Consider the following 12406-nt stretch of genomic DNA (forward strand, 5'->3'; position numbering starts at 1 on the left):
GCGGGTCACTACCAGATCTTCTCTTCTGTGGCCTCACTCTGGGTATTCCCCATTGCTCAGGACTATACTATTGCATCTCCAATTCTGTGGACATTACTTTATCCTTCCTTCATAATAAAGTCTCTACTTCTAGCTGTGTCCCACGCCACTGAGACTGTGCCTGCTGATGGTGAGGCTCACAGGGCTCCTCCCTGTGGGCGGAGATACCTCTCGTCTCAGCCCAGGGTTCATTTTCTAGAAAAACATAACATTCAACCGACATCCTGAGCTACCAAAGAAGAAAACATACAAATAATAAAAGAAAAAGCCAGGCAAGCAAGCTAGACAGAGAAAACCAAATAAAGGATTTTTTTGAATTGCAGCGATAAGGAGCAGCCTGGATAAAAAAGATTTTCTGTGAACACCCTGAAGGAGAAAGTAACTAAATAAATGTCAGACAATGCTACAAATCAGGCATCTCAACTTTTAAAAGAGTTTGTGCTATACTATTTGCGCATGGAAGTAGATGCACAGAGACTTATACTAGGATATTATGAACTAGTATATGTGGGGCATTTTGAGACAGGGTTGAGAAGTACAGTATGTGTGCAGGTTGCTATTTTGTTAACCCTGGGGGAATTCTGCACTTCTGTGGAGCACAGAATTTTCTCAGAATTCCTCTCCCGTGCAGAATTTAGTTCTTGCGCAGAATTTAAGAGAAAGTCCCTGTGGGCCATGAACAAGCAGAGTCCGTCCCACTAACAGTGAAGATGAGGCCCAGGGCAGCAGCTGGCCACGAGTGGTGTCCATGCTGCTCATGGTGAAGATCAGGCCCAGGGCTGCAGCTGGCCTTGAATGGAGTCCCTCCCGCTCCTGGCGAAGATCAGACCCGAGGATCAGCTGGCTGCAAGCGGAGCAGCAAAGATCAGCAGGCCCAACAGCAGAGAAGGCCCAGCATAAGAGGCAAGAATGCTCGTGAGACTGTGTGAGAGAGGTAGTGTGCCTGTGAGGGTGCGTGTGTGTGTGTGTGTGTGAGAGAGTGAGTGAGAGATTGGAATCTTGTATGTGTGAGTGAAGTATTGTGTGTGTATGAGAGAGAGAGAGAGAGATGGGGAGCCTGTATGAGGGTGTGTGTGTGTGTGTGTGTGTGTGTGTGTGTGTGCAACAGAGAGAGGGCACCTTTATAGGGGAGGTGTATATGCAGGAGAGAGAAGCAGCCTGGATGATGGGGTGTTTGTGTGTGCGAGAGAGAGAGATAGGGAACTTGTGTGAGAGTGTGTGTGTGTGTATGTGCTTGAGAATGACAGAGGGAGCCTCTGTGAGGGTGTGTGTGCATGTGCAAGAGAGAAAGAGAAAGGAAGAGAACCTGTGATGAAGACGTGAGCGAGAGGTACAGAGAGAGCCTGTGTGAGAGTGTGTATGTGTGTGTGTATGTGTGTATGTGAGACAGAGGGAGCCTGTGTGAGTGTGTGTGTGTTTATGAGAGGGACAGAGGAAGCCTGTGTGAGGGCCTGAATGAGAAAGTGGTCAAACTATGGGAGTCGAGGGCTGCGGGGTAGAAATAGAATGGAAGGATGTGAGCATAGAGGGGGAGGGAAGAGATAGTGGAGAGTGGAAGAGTTGGGGCCTAAAAGGGCAGAGTGAAAGAGGCCAGGGGAGTAGGGAGAGAGGTGGAAGGAAAACTCTTACTGCATACTTCTAGGGGAATTCTGCTCAAAATATTTAAAACTCTGCATGTTTGAGTAATAACGGTTCTGTATTGCACTTTAAATTAATTACTTAAAGACTGTGATGTGTATTGTGTTATTTTAACTAATTTAAAGTATGCAGAATTTTGCAGAATTTTAAATTCTTGTGCAGCGAAATCCCCCCGGAATATTTTGTAAGAGGTATAAATACATACATTACTGAAGTTGTCCTAAAACGTTTTCTACTGCTAACTGACTCACACAATTGAAACTGGACTCTTTTGTCTGCAGTTTTTGCTTGGGAGCTCTGGGTGAACTGGTAGAGGTGCATGGCTAAAGTGCTAGAGAGTATGGGTTAACTGTAGTGATTACATGAACAATTATGTTTTTTCTGAATGGTATACTTGCTTACTTGAAAATATTGTATCACCATAAGTGATCTGTGGCTAGCCAAAGAATCGATTCAAGCTAGACTCTGGCTGTTTGCTCATAAACTTTTATTACTTGCAGAAAAACAAATAGAAATAGTGCTGCTTACTTTAGCAGTTTTCAAAAGCAAAATGCAGCAATGTAAATCATAGCAAATCCATATTAGCTTTTCCTTGGTTTCTGTCTCTTCCCTTGGGGCCCCCTTGCTCTCTCTGGCCCTAGCTTCTTACCCCCCTTCTAAGGTAAACACCCTCATTCAGAACAGAACGCTCTTCCTGTCTGTGGGTGAAGGTGGGCCAGGCTAAATACCTGGTCCTGGGCTTTTAAGGAGGGTCTGTCACACACTCTTTTACATAACCTCCCGCTCAGCTCATAGAAACATAGAAACATTACGGCAGAAAAAGACCATATGGTTTATCCAGTCTACCCATCCATCTAATTAATTTACCATTATAATTCTCATCATTTCCTTAAGAACATAAGAACATAAGAAATTGCCATGCTGGGTCAGACCAAGGGTCCATGAAGCCCAGCATCCTGTTTCCAACAGAGGCCAAACCAGGCCACAAGAACCTGGCAATTACCCAAACACTAAGAAGATCCCATGCTGCTGATGCAATTAATAGCAGTGGCTATTCCCTAAGTAAACTTGATTAATAGCCATTAATGGACTTCTCCAAGACCTTATCCAAAACTTTTTTGAACCCAGCTACACTAACTGCACTAACCACATCCTCTGGCAACAAATTCCAGAGCTTTATTGTGCGTTGAGTGAAAAAGAATTTTCTCCGATTAGTCTTAAATGTGCTACTTGCTAACTTCATGGAATGCCCCCTAGTCCTTCTATTATTCGAAAGTGTAAATAACCAAGTCACATCTACTCGTTCAAGACCTCTCATGATCTTAAAGACCTCTATCATATCCCCCTTCAGCCGTCTCTTCTCTAAGCTGGACAGCCCTAACCTCTTCAGCCTTTCCTCGTAGGTGAGCTGTTCCATCCCCTTTATCATTTTGGTTGCCCTTCTGTGTTCCCCCTGTATTTATCCCATACTTTCTTGAATTCAATATTGTTTTTGTCTCCACCACTTCCACTAGGAGGATATTTCACACATCCACCACCCTCTCTGTAAAGAAATATTTCCTAAGATTACTCCATTCAACCTCATCTCATTACCACTCATTCTAGAGATTCCTTTCCATTGAAAAAGGCTCACCTCCTGTGCATGGAAATCTTTGAAATATTTGAATGTCTCTACCATATCTCCCCTATCTTGCCTTTTCTCTAGGGTATACATGTTTAAATATTTAAGACTATCCCCATATGCTTTAGAACACAGACCATGGATCATTTTAGTAGATTATCTCTGGACTGAGTCACTAGAGACCTATACAGGGGCAATATCACCTCCCTTTTTCTGCTGACCATTCCTTTCCCTATGCAGCCAAGCATCTTTTTGGCTTTTATCCTCACTTTAGCCATTTGTTTGGCTACATTAAAATCATCAGATACAAAATCTGCTGTATACCATTAGCTTAGTGCATTGGCATTTAAATTATATTTTAGCATGTGCATGAAAAAACTGTGTGCTGGATGTCTTGAATATATACCTGGATCCCAAACAATACTAGAAGAAGTCAGACGCTAAGAACAAACATATTTATTGGTTATTGCAAAAGCAGGAAAGAATATCATTTTTGATCCCAAAATATAGAAGATTCTGACAAAAAGAGATCCAAAGTTTCTCAAGTCAAGAAAAGAAACTGAAATTCTAGACAATGGAGACAAATTGATAAAGTCACTTATTTCCCAAATGAAGAGAACATTGGACATTATCACATTGATGAGATGTTGAGAAATGACGATGAAATATCAATAATGAGACAGATTCATTTCATGAACTTCCTTCTATGGCAGAAATGTATGGTGAAATCTCATTAGAATATGACAAGCAGGAACTATATCATGTAATATATAAGTCATGGGCCCAAAAGATTAGTACATAAAGCAAAGGCAAAGTCTTATTGCAACAGTGTGCATCATAAAATAAAAGACCCAATGAGCCAAATTTTAAAAAGCCCGCACATAGCCGGGCCATGTGCATACCGCACGCATTTTACAAACAGCCCTGCCACGCGCGTATTCCCCGATACGCGATGAAGTGCTGGGGTGGGGGCTGACCAGGACAACAGCCATTAGGGGTTGGGGTCAGGGAGGAGAGAGGAAAAGGTAGGAAGGAAAGTTATGGGATAGGAAATGTCCTTAATTGGAGCAGACTGGGAAGGAAATGGGAAAAAGTGGGATCGCATCGCCATGCATATTTTAAAAAATCCCCACCCCCCTGCACACATGAGTGGGTCACCCGCTCGCACATGTGTGCACTGATACCAAATCAGGCATGCATGTATGCGCGTGCATTGGATTTTATAACACGCACATGTCAGCACGCGCATGTTATAAAATCAGCGCATCCATGTGCGCACGCCAGGCACTGTGCACACATGGACATGCATGCGTGTGTTTAAAAATCTACCCTGATGTGCATTGGCAAGACCAGCATCAAAAGTGGTTGAAGGCTAGTGCAGAAGAACTTTAATTACACAACAACTTGAGAACTAGTTTCATGAAAGGAGAACACAAAAGTTATTAAATCAACATGGGTATTTAAGTTACAGTTAAATTCTAAAGATGATGTGGAGTGATATAAAGCATGACTAATGGCAATTGGTTGTGATTAGCAACATGAAACATATTCACCAGTAATGAAAATGATAGCTCTTAGATTATTACTGTCTTTAACACATAAAGAAAATTTAATTATGCAACAATTTGATGTGAAACCAGTGTATGTTCATGGAAAACTACAAGAAGAAATCTAAATGGAGCAACCTCTTGAGACAGATGAAGAAGAAGAAAAGATGCCAAGAGTTTGCAAGCTTAAAGTGACAATAAAAGGATTAAAATAATCAGATCATGCATTAGACCAAATACTATGTGACAAGGGTCATCAGCAAATAGAATCAGATCAATGTGTTTATTTATTGCAAGAGAAGAATATGCTCTACTAGACATTTATGTTGTTACTGCCAGTAATAACAAGTGACAAGTTTCTACATGGAGTAAAGACTTTTCTAGATACCAAGATTGAACAAAAAGGTTTAGGAGAGTGAAGCTGAATCTTAGGCATTGATATAGAGAGAAAGGCAGACAAAAACAAAAAAATTTAGTCAAAAGAACTATGTTGAAGAAATCCTAAAAAATGTTTCTATGAGTGATGTTAAAGCAGTATCAAAGTCATAAGAATAAAAATTCTGAATTTAGAAGCACTAAAGAAGAGTGCCATAGTAAGTGGCATTCACACGAGTGAGAGAGTATTATAATTATGGTATGTTTCATGTCACTGTGCTGGATTGCTTTGAGTTAGCTTGTACTGAATTGTACATGCTTTCTGTTTCTATGAGAATTGAGTAGCTAGTTGCTTACAGTTCTTTTTTACTTTCAGGTGAAGCGCACTGTTAGCCCGTATTTGGATGCGCGTTTTCGACGTGCTAGCTTTACCCCTTATTCAGTAAGGGGTAATAGCGTGTCGAAAATGCGCATCCAACCCCCCGAAACTAATAGTGCCCGCAACATGCAAATGCATGTTGATGGTAGGGATGTGCAGAGCAAAAGTTTAAGTTCATATGTCCATATGTCCAAAGGGGGTCCCATTTGCGGTCAATATGGACATAAACAGAATTCAATGAGTTGAGTATATGTCCATATGTGCAAATAAAAATTTAAACCCCTCACCCTCCTTAATCCCCCCCCCCCAAGACCTACCACAACTCCCTGGTGGTCCAGCGGGGTCAGGACGCCATTTCTAACCAACTTTGCAAGGAGCACGTGACGGCGTCACGTCGGAGTGACGCGGCGTCACGTGATTCCCCACGGGTTCGCGCCGGAACGCTCGTTCGGCCCAAAAGGAACTTTTGGCCAGCTTGGGGGGGCCTCCTGACCCCCCCAAGCTGGCCAAAAGTTCCTTTTGGGCCGAACGAGGGTGCCGGAGGGAACTCGCGGGGAATCACGTGACGCCGCATCACTGCGACGTGGCGCCGACGTCACGTGATTCCCCATGGGGTCACTTCCGGGATCCTCGTTCGGCCCAAAAGGAACTTTTGGCCAGCTTGGGGGGGCCTCCTGACCCCCCCAAGCTGGCCAAAAGTTCCTTTTGGGCCGAACGAGCGTTCCGGCGCGAACCCGCGGGGAATCACGTGACGCCGCGTCACTCCGTCGTGGCGCCGACGTCACGTGCTCCTCGGAAAGGCTTTCAGAAATGGCGTCCTCACTCCTCGCTGGATCACCAGGGAGTTGTGGTAAGTCTTTGGGGGGGGGATTAAGGAAGGTGAGGGGTTTAAATTTTTATTTTGGATCAACAATCGCGATTTCCAACTTATTCAACATAGCTATGTCGAATAAGTTGGAAATCCGATCGTTTATGTCTTATCACTTTTTTAAGTTAAAAAAAAAAAAAAGTAGCGTTTTACATTTATGTTCAATACGAATGCACACCCCTAGTTGATGGCCCTATTAGTTATTCCCGCGCAATACAGAAAGTAAAATGTGCAGTCAAGCCGCACATTTTACTTTCAGAAATTAACGCCTGCCCAAAGGCTGGCGTTAATTTCTGCCGGCCGGGGAAGTGCACAGAAAAGCAGTAAAAACTACTTTTTTGTGCACCCTCCGACTTAATATCATGGCGATATTAAGTCGGAGGCCCCAAAAGTAAAAAAAAAGTAAAAATTAAAAAAAAAAATTAAAAATCGGCACGCGGCCAGGAAGACGGATGCTCAATTATGCCGGCATCCATTTTCTGAACCCGTGGCTGTCAGTGAGTTTGAGAACAGACGCCGGCAAAATTGAGCGTCGGCTGTCAAACCCGTTGACAGCCACCGCTCCTGTCAAAAAGGAGGTGCAAGGGACGTGCTAGTGTCCCTAGTGCTTCCTTTTACCGCGGGCCCTAATTTGCATAGGCCACCCTCCTGAATCGTGCGCCCAGGAGAGTGGCCTGAACGCTCTTCCACGTGTTTTTCTGAATCGGCTTGTTTGTTAATAAAATAAGTGCTATTTTACTGCTCTTGCAAAGAAAAAACCTACTTAGCTTCTCTGTACTATTTAGAAGGCATCCTCTTATTAAAATAAACCACATTGTGCCACAAATTTCTAACAAATCCCAAGGGGCAGATTTTCAAAGACCTATGCATGTAAATCCAGGAGGATTTACGTGCGTAGAGGGGTTACACGCGCCGGGCTTATTTTCAAAAGGCCCGGTAGCGCGAGTAAAGCCCCAGGATGTGTGTATGTCCTGGGGCTTTTCTGAATGGGCGGACATGGGGTGGGGAAGATGGTCCATGGGCATGGCAGGGAAGTCTGGGGTCTGGGCGGTCCGGGAAGCATGGCCAAGGACTCCGGCACAGGGGGATCGCGTGCCGGCAGTTGGCTGACTCTGGCAGGCGTAACTTCCAAAACAAAGGTACAGGGGGGTTCTTTAGGGCTGGGGGTGACATGGGGGGAAAGTGAGGGGAAGTTGGGGAGGGAATGGGGAGGGAATGGGGAACACCAGCGGGGCTCCCCGAGGGCTTGGCGCATGCAATTTGCACTAGTGTGCACCCCCTTGCATGCACCAACCCCTGAATTTATAACATGTGCGCGCAAATGTACACCCATGCGTATGTTTTAAAATCTGCCCCCAATATCCGCTACTCCTAATACACCGAGGGGGTCATTTTTGAAAGGAGGAGTCGGGGCGGAACCGGGGAGGACGCCGCAAAGACAGCGCGGATAGCGAAAGGTAAGTTTCCGTATCGCTGCCTATTTCGCGCCAAATAACTACACCTTTTATGGAGCAGTTATTCGGAGAGACGCCGGCAGTGATCGCAAAACGGAGGTGTGATCGCTGCTGGCTATCACAGGACCAGACCCCGCTTCAGCACCCCGGCCCCCGCTACCACCCGATTCATGATGCCACGTTAGGTTAGTAAATCTAGGCCCAAGTTTTGTAATAATCTAAATAACAACCAAAATAAGTGAGGCTGCTGCCCAAACATCTGGCCATCCTGAGTCATCATGTCCCTACAGAGCAGTACCCAGCCATCGTCAACTTGCTTGTACCAGCCTAGTTGGTTTCAGAGGAAATGCAGCCTAGTACATAAGAACATAAGAACATGCCATACTGGGTCAGACAAAGGGTCCATCAAGCCCAGCATCCTGTTTCCAACAGTGGTCAATCCAGGCCATAAGAACCTGGCAAGTACCCAAAAACTAAGTCTATTCTATGTTACCATTGCTAGTAATAGCAGTGGCTATTTTCTAAGCCAACTCAATTAATAGCAGGTAATGGACTTCTCCTCCAAGAACTTATCCAATCCTTTTTTAAACACAGCTATACTAACTGCACTAACCACATCCTCTGGCAACAAATTCCAGAGTTTAATTGTGCGTTGAGTGAAAAAGAACTTTCTCCGATTAGTTTTAAATGTGCCACATGCTAACTTCCTGGAGTGCCCCCTAGTCTTTCTATTATCCGAAAGAGTAAATAACTGATTCACATCTACCTGTTCTAGACCTCTCATGATTTTAAACACATCTATCATATCCCCCTCTCAGCCGTCTTTTCTCCAAGTTGAAAAGTCCTAACCTCTTTAGTCTTTCCTTATAGGGAGCTGTTCTATTCCCCTTATCATTTTGGTAGCCCTTCTCTGTACCTTCTCCATCGCAATTATATCTGTTTTGAGATTCAGCAACCAGAATTGTACACAGTATTCAAGGTGCAGTCTTACCATGGAGCGATACAAAGCCATTATGACATTTTCCGTTTTATTCACCATTCCCTTTCTAATAATTCCCAACAATCTGTTTGCTTTTTTGACTACCGCAGCACACTGAACCGACAATTTCAATATGTTTTCCACTATGACGCCTAGCTCTCTTTCTTGGGTTGTAGCACCTAATATGGAACCTAACATTGTGTAACTATAGCATGGGTTGTTTTTCCCTATATGCATCACCTTGTACTTGTTCACATTAAATTTCAACTGCCATTTTGATGCCCAATTTTCCAGTCTCACAAGGTCTTCCTGCAATTTATCACAATCTGCTTGTGATTTAGCTACTCAGAACAATTTTGTATCATCTGCAAATTTTATTATCTCACTCGTCGTATTTCTTTCCAGATCATTTATAAATATATTTAAAAGTAAGGGTCCCAATATAGATCCCTGAGGCACTCCACTGCCCACTTCCTTCCACTGAGAAAATTGTCCATTTAATCCTACTCTCTGTTTCCTGTCTTTTAGCCAGTTTGTAATCCACGAAAGGACATCGCCACCTATCCCATGACTTTTTATTTTTCCTAGAAGCCTCTCATGAGGAACTGTCAAATGCCTTCTGAAAATCCAAGTACACTACATCTACTGGTTCACCTTTATCCACATGTTTATTAACTCCTTCAAAAATGTGAAGCAGATTTGTGAGGTAAGACTTGCTTTGGGTAAAGCCATGCTGACTTTGTTCCATTAAACCATGTCTTTCTATATGTTCTGTGATTTTGATGTTTAGAACATATTCCACTATTTTTCCTGGCACTGAAGTCAGGCTAACTGGTCTGTAGTTTCCCAGATTGCCACTGGAGCCCTTTTTAAATATTGGGGTTACATTAGCTATCCTCCAGTCTTCAGGTACAATGGATGATTTTAATCATAGGTTACAAATTTTTACTAATAGGTCTAAAATTTCATATTTTATTTCCTTCAGAACTCTGGGGTGTATACCATCCGGTTCAGGTGATTTACTACTCTTCAGTTTGTCAATCAGGTCTTCCACATCTTCTAGGTTCACCGTGATTTAGTTCAGTCCATCTGAATCATTATCCATGAAAACCTTCTCCAGTATGGGTACCTCCCCAACATCCTCTTCAGTAAACACTGAAGCAAAGAAATGATTTAATCTTTCCGCGATGGCCTTATCTTCTCTAAGTGCCCCTTTAACTCCTCGATCATCTAAAGATCCAACTGACTCCCTCACAGGCTTTCTGCTTTGGATATATTTTAAAAAGTTTTTACTGTGAGTTTTTGCCTCTACGGCCAACTTCTTTTCAAAATCTCTCTTAGCCTGGCTTATCAATGTCTTACATTTAACTTGCCAACGTTTATGCATTATCCTATTTTCTTCTGTTGGATCCTTCTTCCCATTTTTGATTGAAGATCTTTTGGCTAAAATAGATTCTTTCACCTCCCCTTTTAACAATGCCAGTAATCGTTTTGCCTTCTTTCCACCTTTCTTAATGTGTGGAATACATCTCGCCTGTGCTTCTAGGATGGTATTTTTTAACAATGACCACACCTCTTGCACTCTTTTTACTTTTGTAGCTGCTCCTTTCAGTTTTTTTCTAACAATTGTTCTCATTTTATCAAAGTTTCCCTTTTGAAAGTTTAGCACGAAAGCCGTGGATTTGCTTACTGTCCCCCTTACAGTCAATAATTCAAATTTGATCATATTATGATCACTATTGCCAAGCGGCCCCACCACCGTTACCTCACTCGCCAAATCCTGTTCTCCACTGAGAATTAGATCTAAAATTGCTCCCTCTCTCATCGGTCACTAAACCAATTGCTCCATAAAGATATCATTTATTCCATCTAGGAACTTTATCTCTCTAGCATGTCCCGATGATACATTTACCCAGTCAATATTGGGGTAATTGAAGTCTAAATCACCCAAAAATGTGGAACCCAAATAACAAATGGTTAGCCTAAGAAGGTGTCAGCAAGCCTTGACGTTATGTGTCACTCTCAAGCAGACACTAACCGGTCTTATCTATCATTCACCTTCATCATAACTTTAATGCAAAAAAGTATTTTTTCTTTTTTCTTTTTCAAAAATTAATTAAAAATGTCCTCCATTATTATTATGAAAAATGACTCTTTCATGTATAAGGTGGTAAAGGAGCCCTACACGGGCCAGTGTTTCGCTTGAGTAAGCTTCTTCAGGGGCGTATGGAAACACTTCAAAGTAGAGCCATAAATCTAAGATAAAATCAATAAAGAAAAGACATTGCATACTTGTAGGAAGGTGAAAGAATTACTTATCTTATCTCGTAACACCACAGCTACCGTTTTAGACGGGACCAGACGTCTCAACCATCTTGGAAAAAAGGAAATGGAGGAACCCGAACCGAGGCTAGCGTCTCTTTAAATACGTCATTTGGATGACGTCAGCCATCAGCAATGAATGAATATCAGAACACCTGTCAAAATATACTGAATTCAAAAATGATCCGAAATTCAACCTAAAAATGAATATAAGTCCAGTTCACTATTCAAACCAAAGGGATGAACAGTTTTTAGACGATAGATCCACCGCTGTTCAGACTGTAGCAATATACGTTCTCGATTGCCTCCACGCCAATATACAGGGACATGATCGATCGCACAGAAGCGTAAATCATCAAATGAATGTCCTAATTCAGTGCAATGAGATACTAAAGGTTCCTTTACTCTAGCATTTCGAATATTGGAACGGTGCTCTATCATTCTAGTCTTAAGCAGACGTTTTGTTTTTCCAATGTACATTAGAGAGCACGGGCATTGAATTAGATAAATGACCATGGTGGATTCACAAGTGGTATGGTGTTTCAAAAATATTTGTAGCCAGAGGGAACAATCATTTGACCTGAAATTGTCAAGGAGGAAGAACATACAGAACAGGAACTGCAGGGCTTATGTGAGCCTGGTGACATATCCAAAGTATGTGATGTCATAGAAGTGTCAGATTTGACCAAAAAAATTTTTAAATTCATGGCGCGAGAAAATGTAATACGGGGCGGTGTATTGAAAATGACATTGGTTTGCAAAACATGCCAGTACTTGAGTATAGATTGACGAATCTTGGATGCCACTGAGGAATACGGTAGGATGCAGGTATGACGTGAAGAATCTTCTGCTGGTCGTGGCAAAAAAAGCCATTCGCGATGTGAATATTTTGCACGTAAATAGGCCTTTCTAATACTTGAACGAGGGTATCCCCGGGCTGAAAAACGGTCACGCAACATTTTTGATTGTACCTTGAAATCCTGCACATCAGTACAAAGTCGTCTGAGACGAATAAACTGACTAACTGGTAAGTTACGTTTAAAATTTCTCGGATGTGCACTGGAAAAGTGTAAATAGGTATTTGAACAAACTGGTTTCCGGAAAAGCGATCTAACAAATTTCCCATCAATGATTGTAATTCTTATATCTTATAAGAATTCTTATATCTTATAAGAATTACCATC

Source organism: Rhinatrema bivittatum, chromosome 1 (assembly GCF_901001135.1).
Source record: "Rhinatrema bivittatum chromosome 1, aRhiBiv1.1, whole genome shotgun sequence".
Lineage (NCBI taxonomy): Eukaryota > Metazoa > Chordata > Amphibia > Gymnophiona > Rhinatrematidae > Rhinatrema > Rhinatrema bivittatum.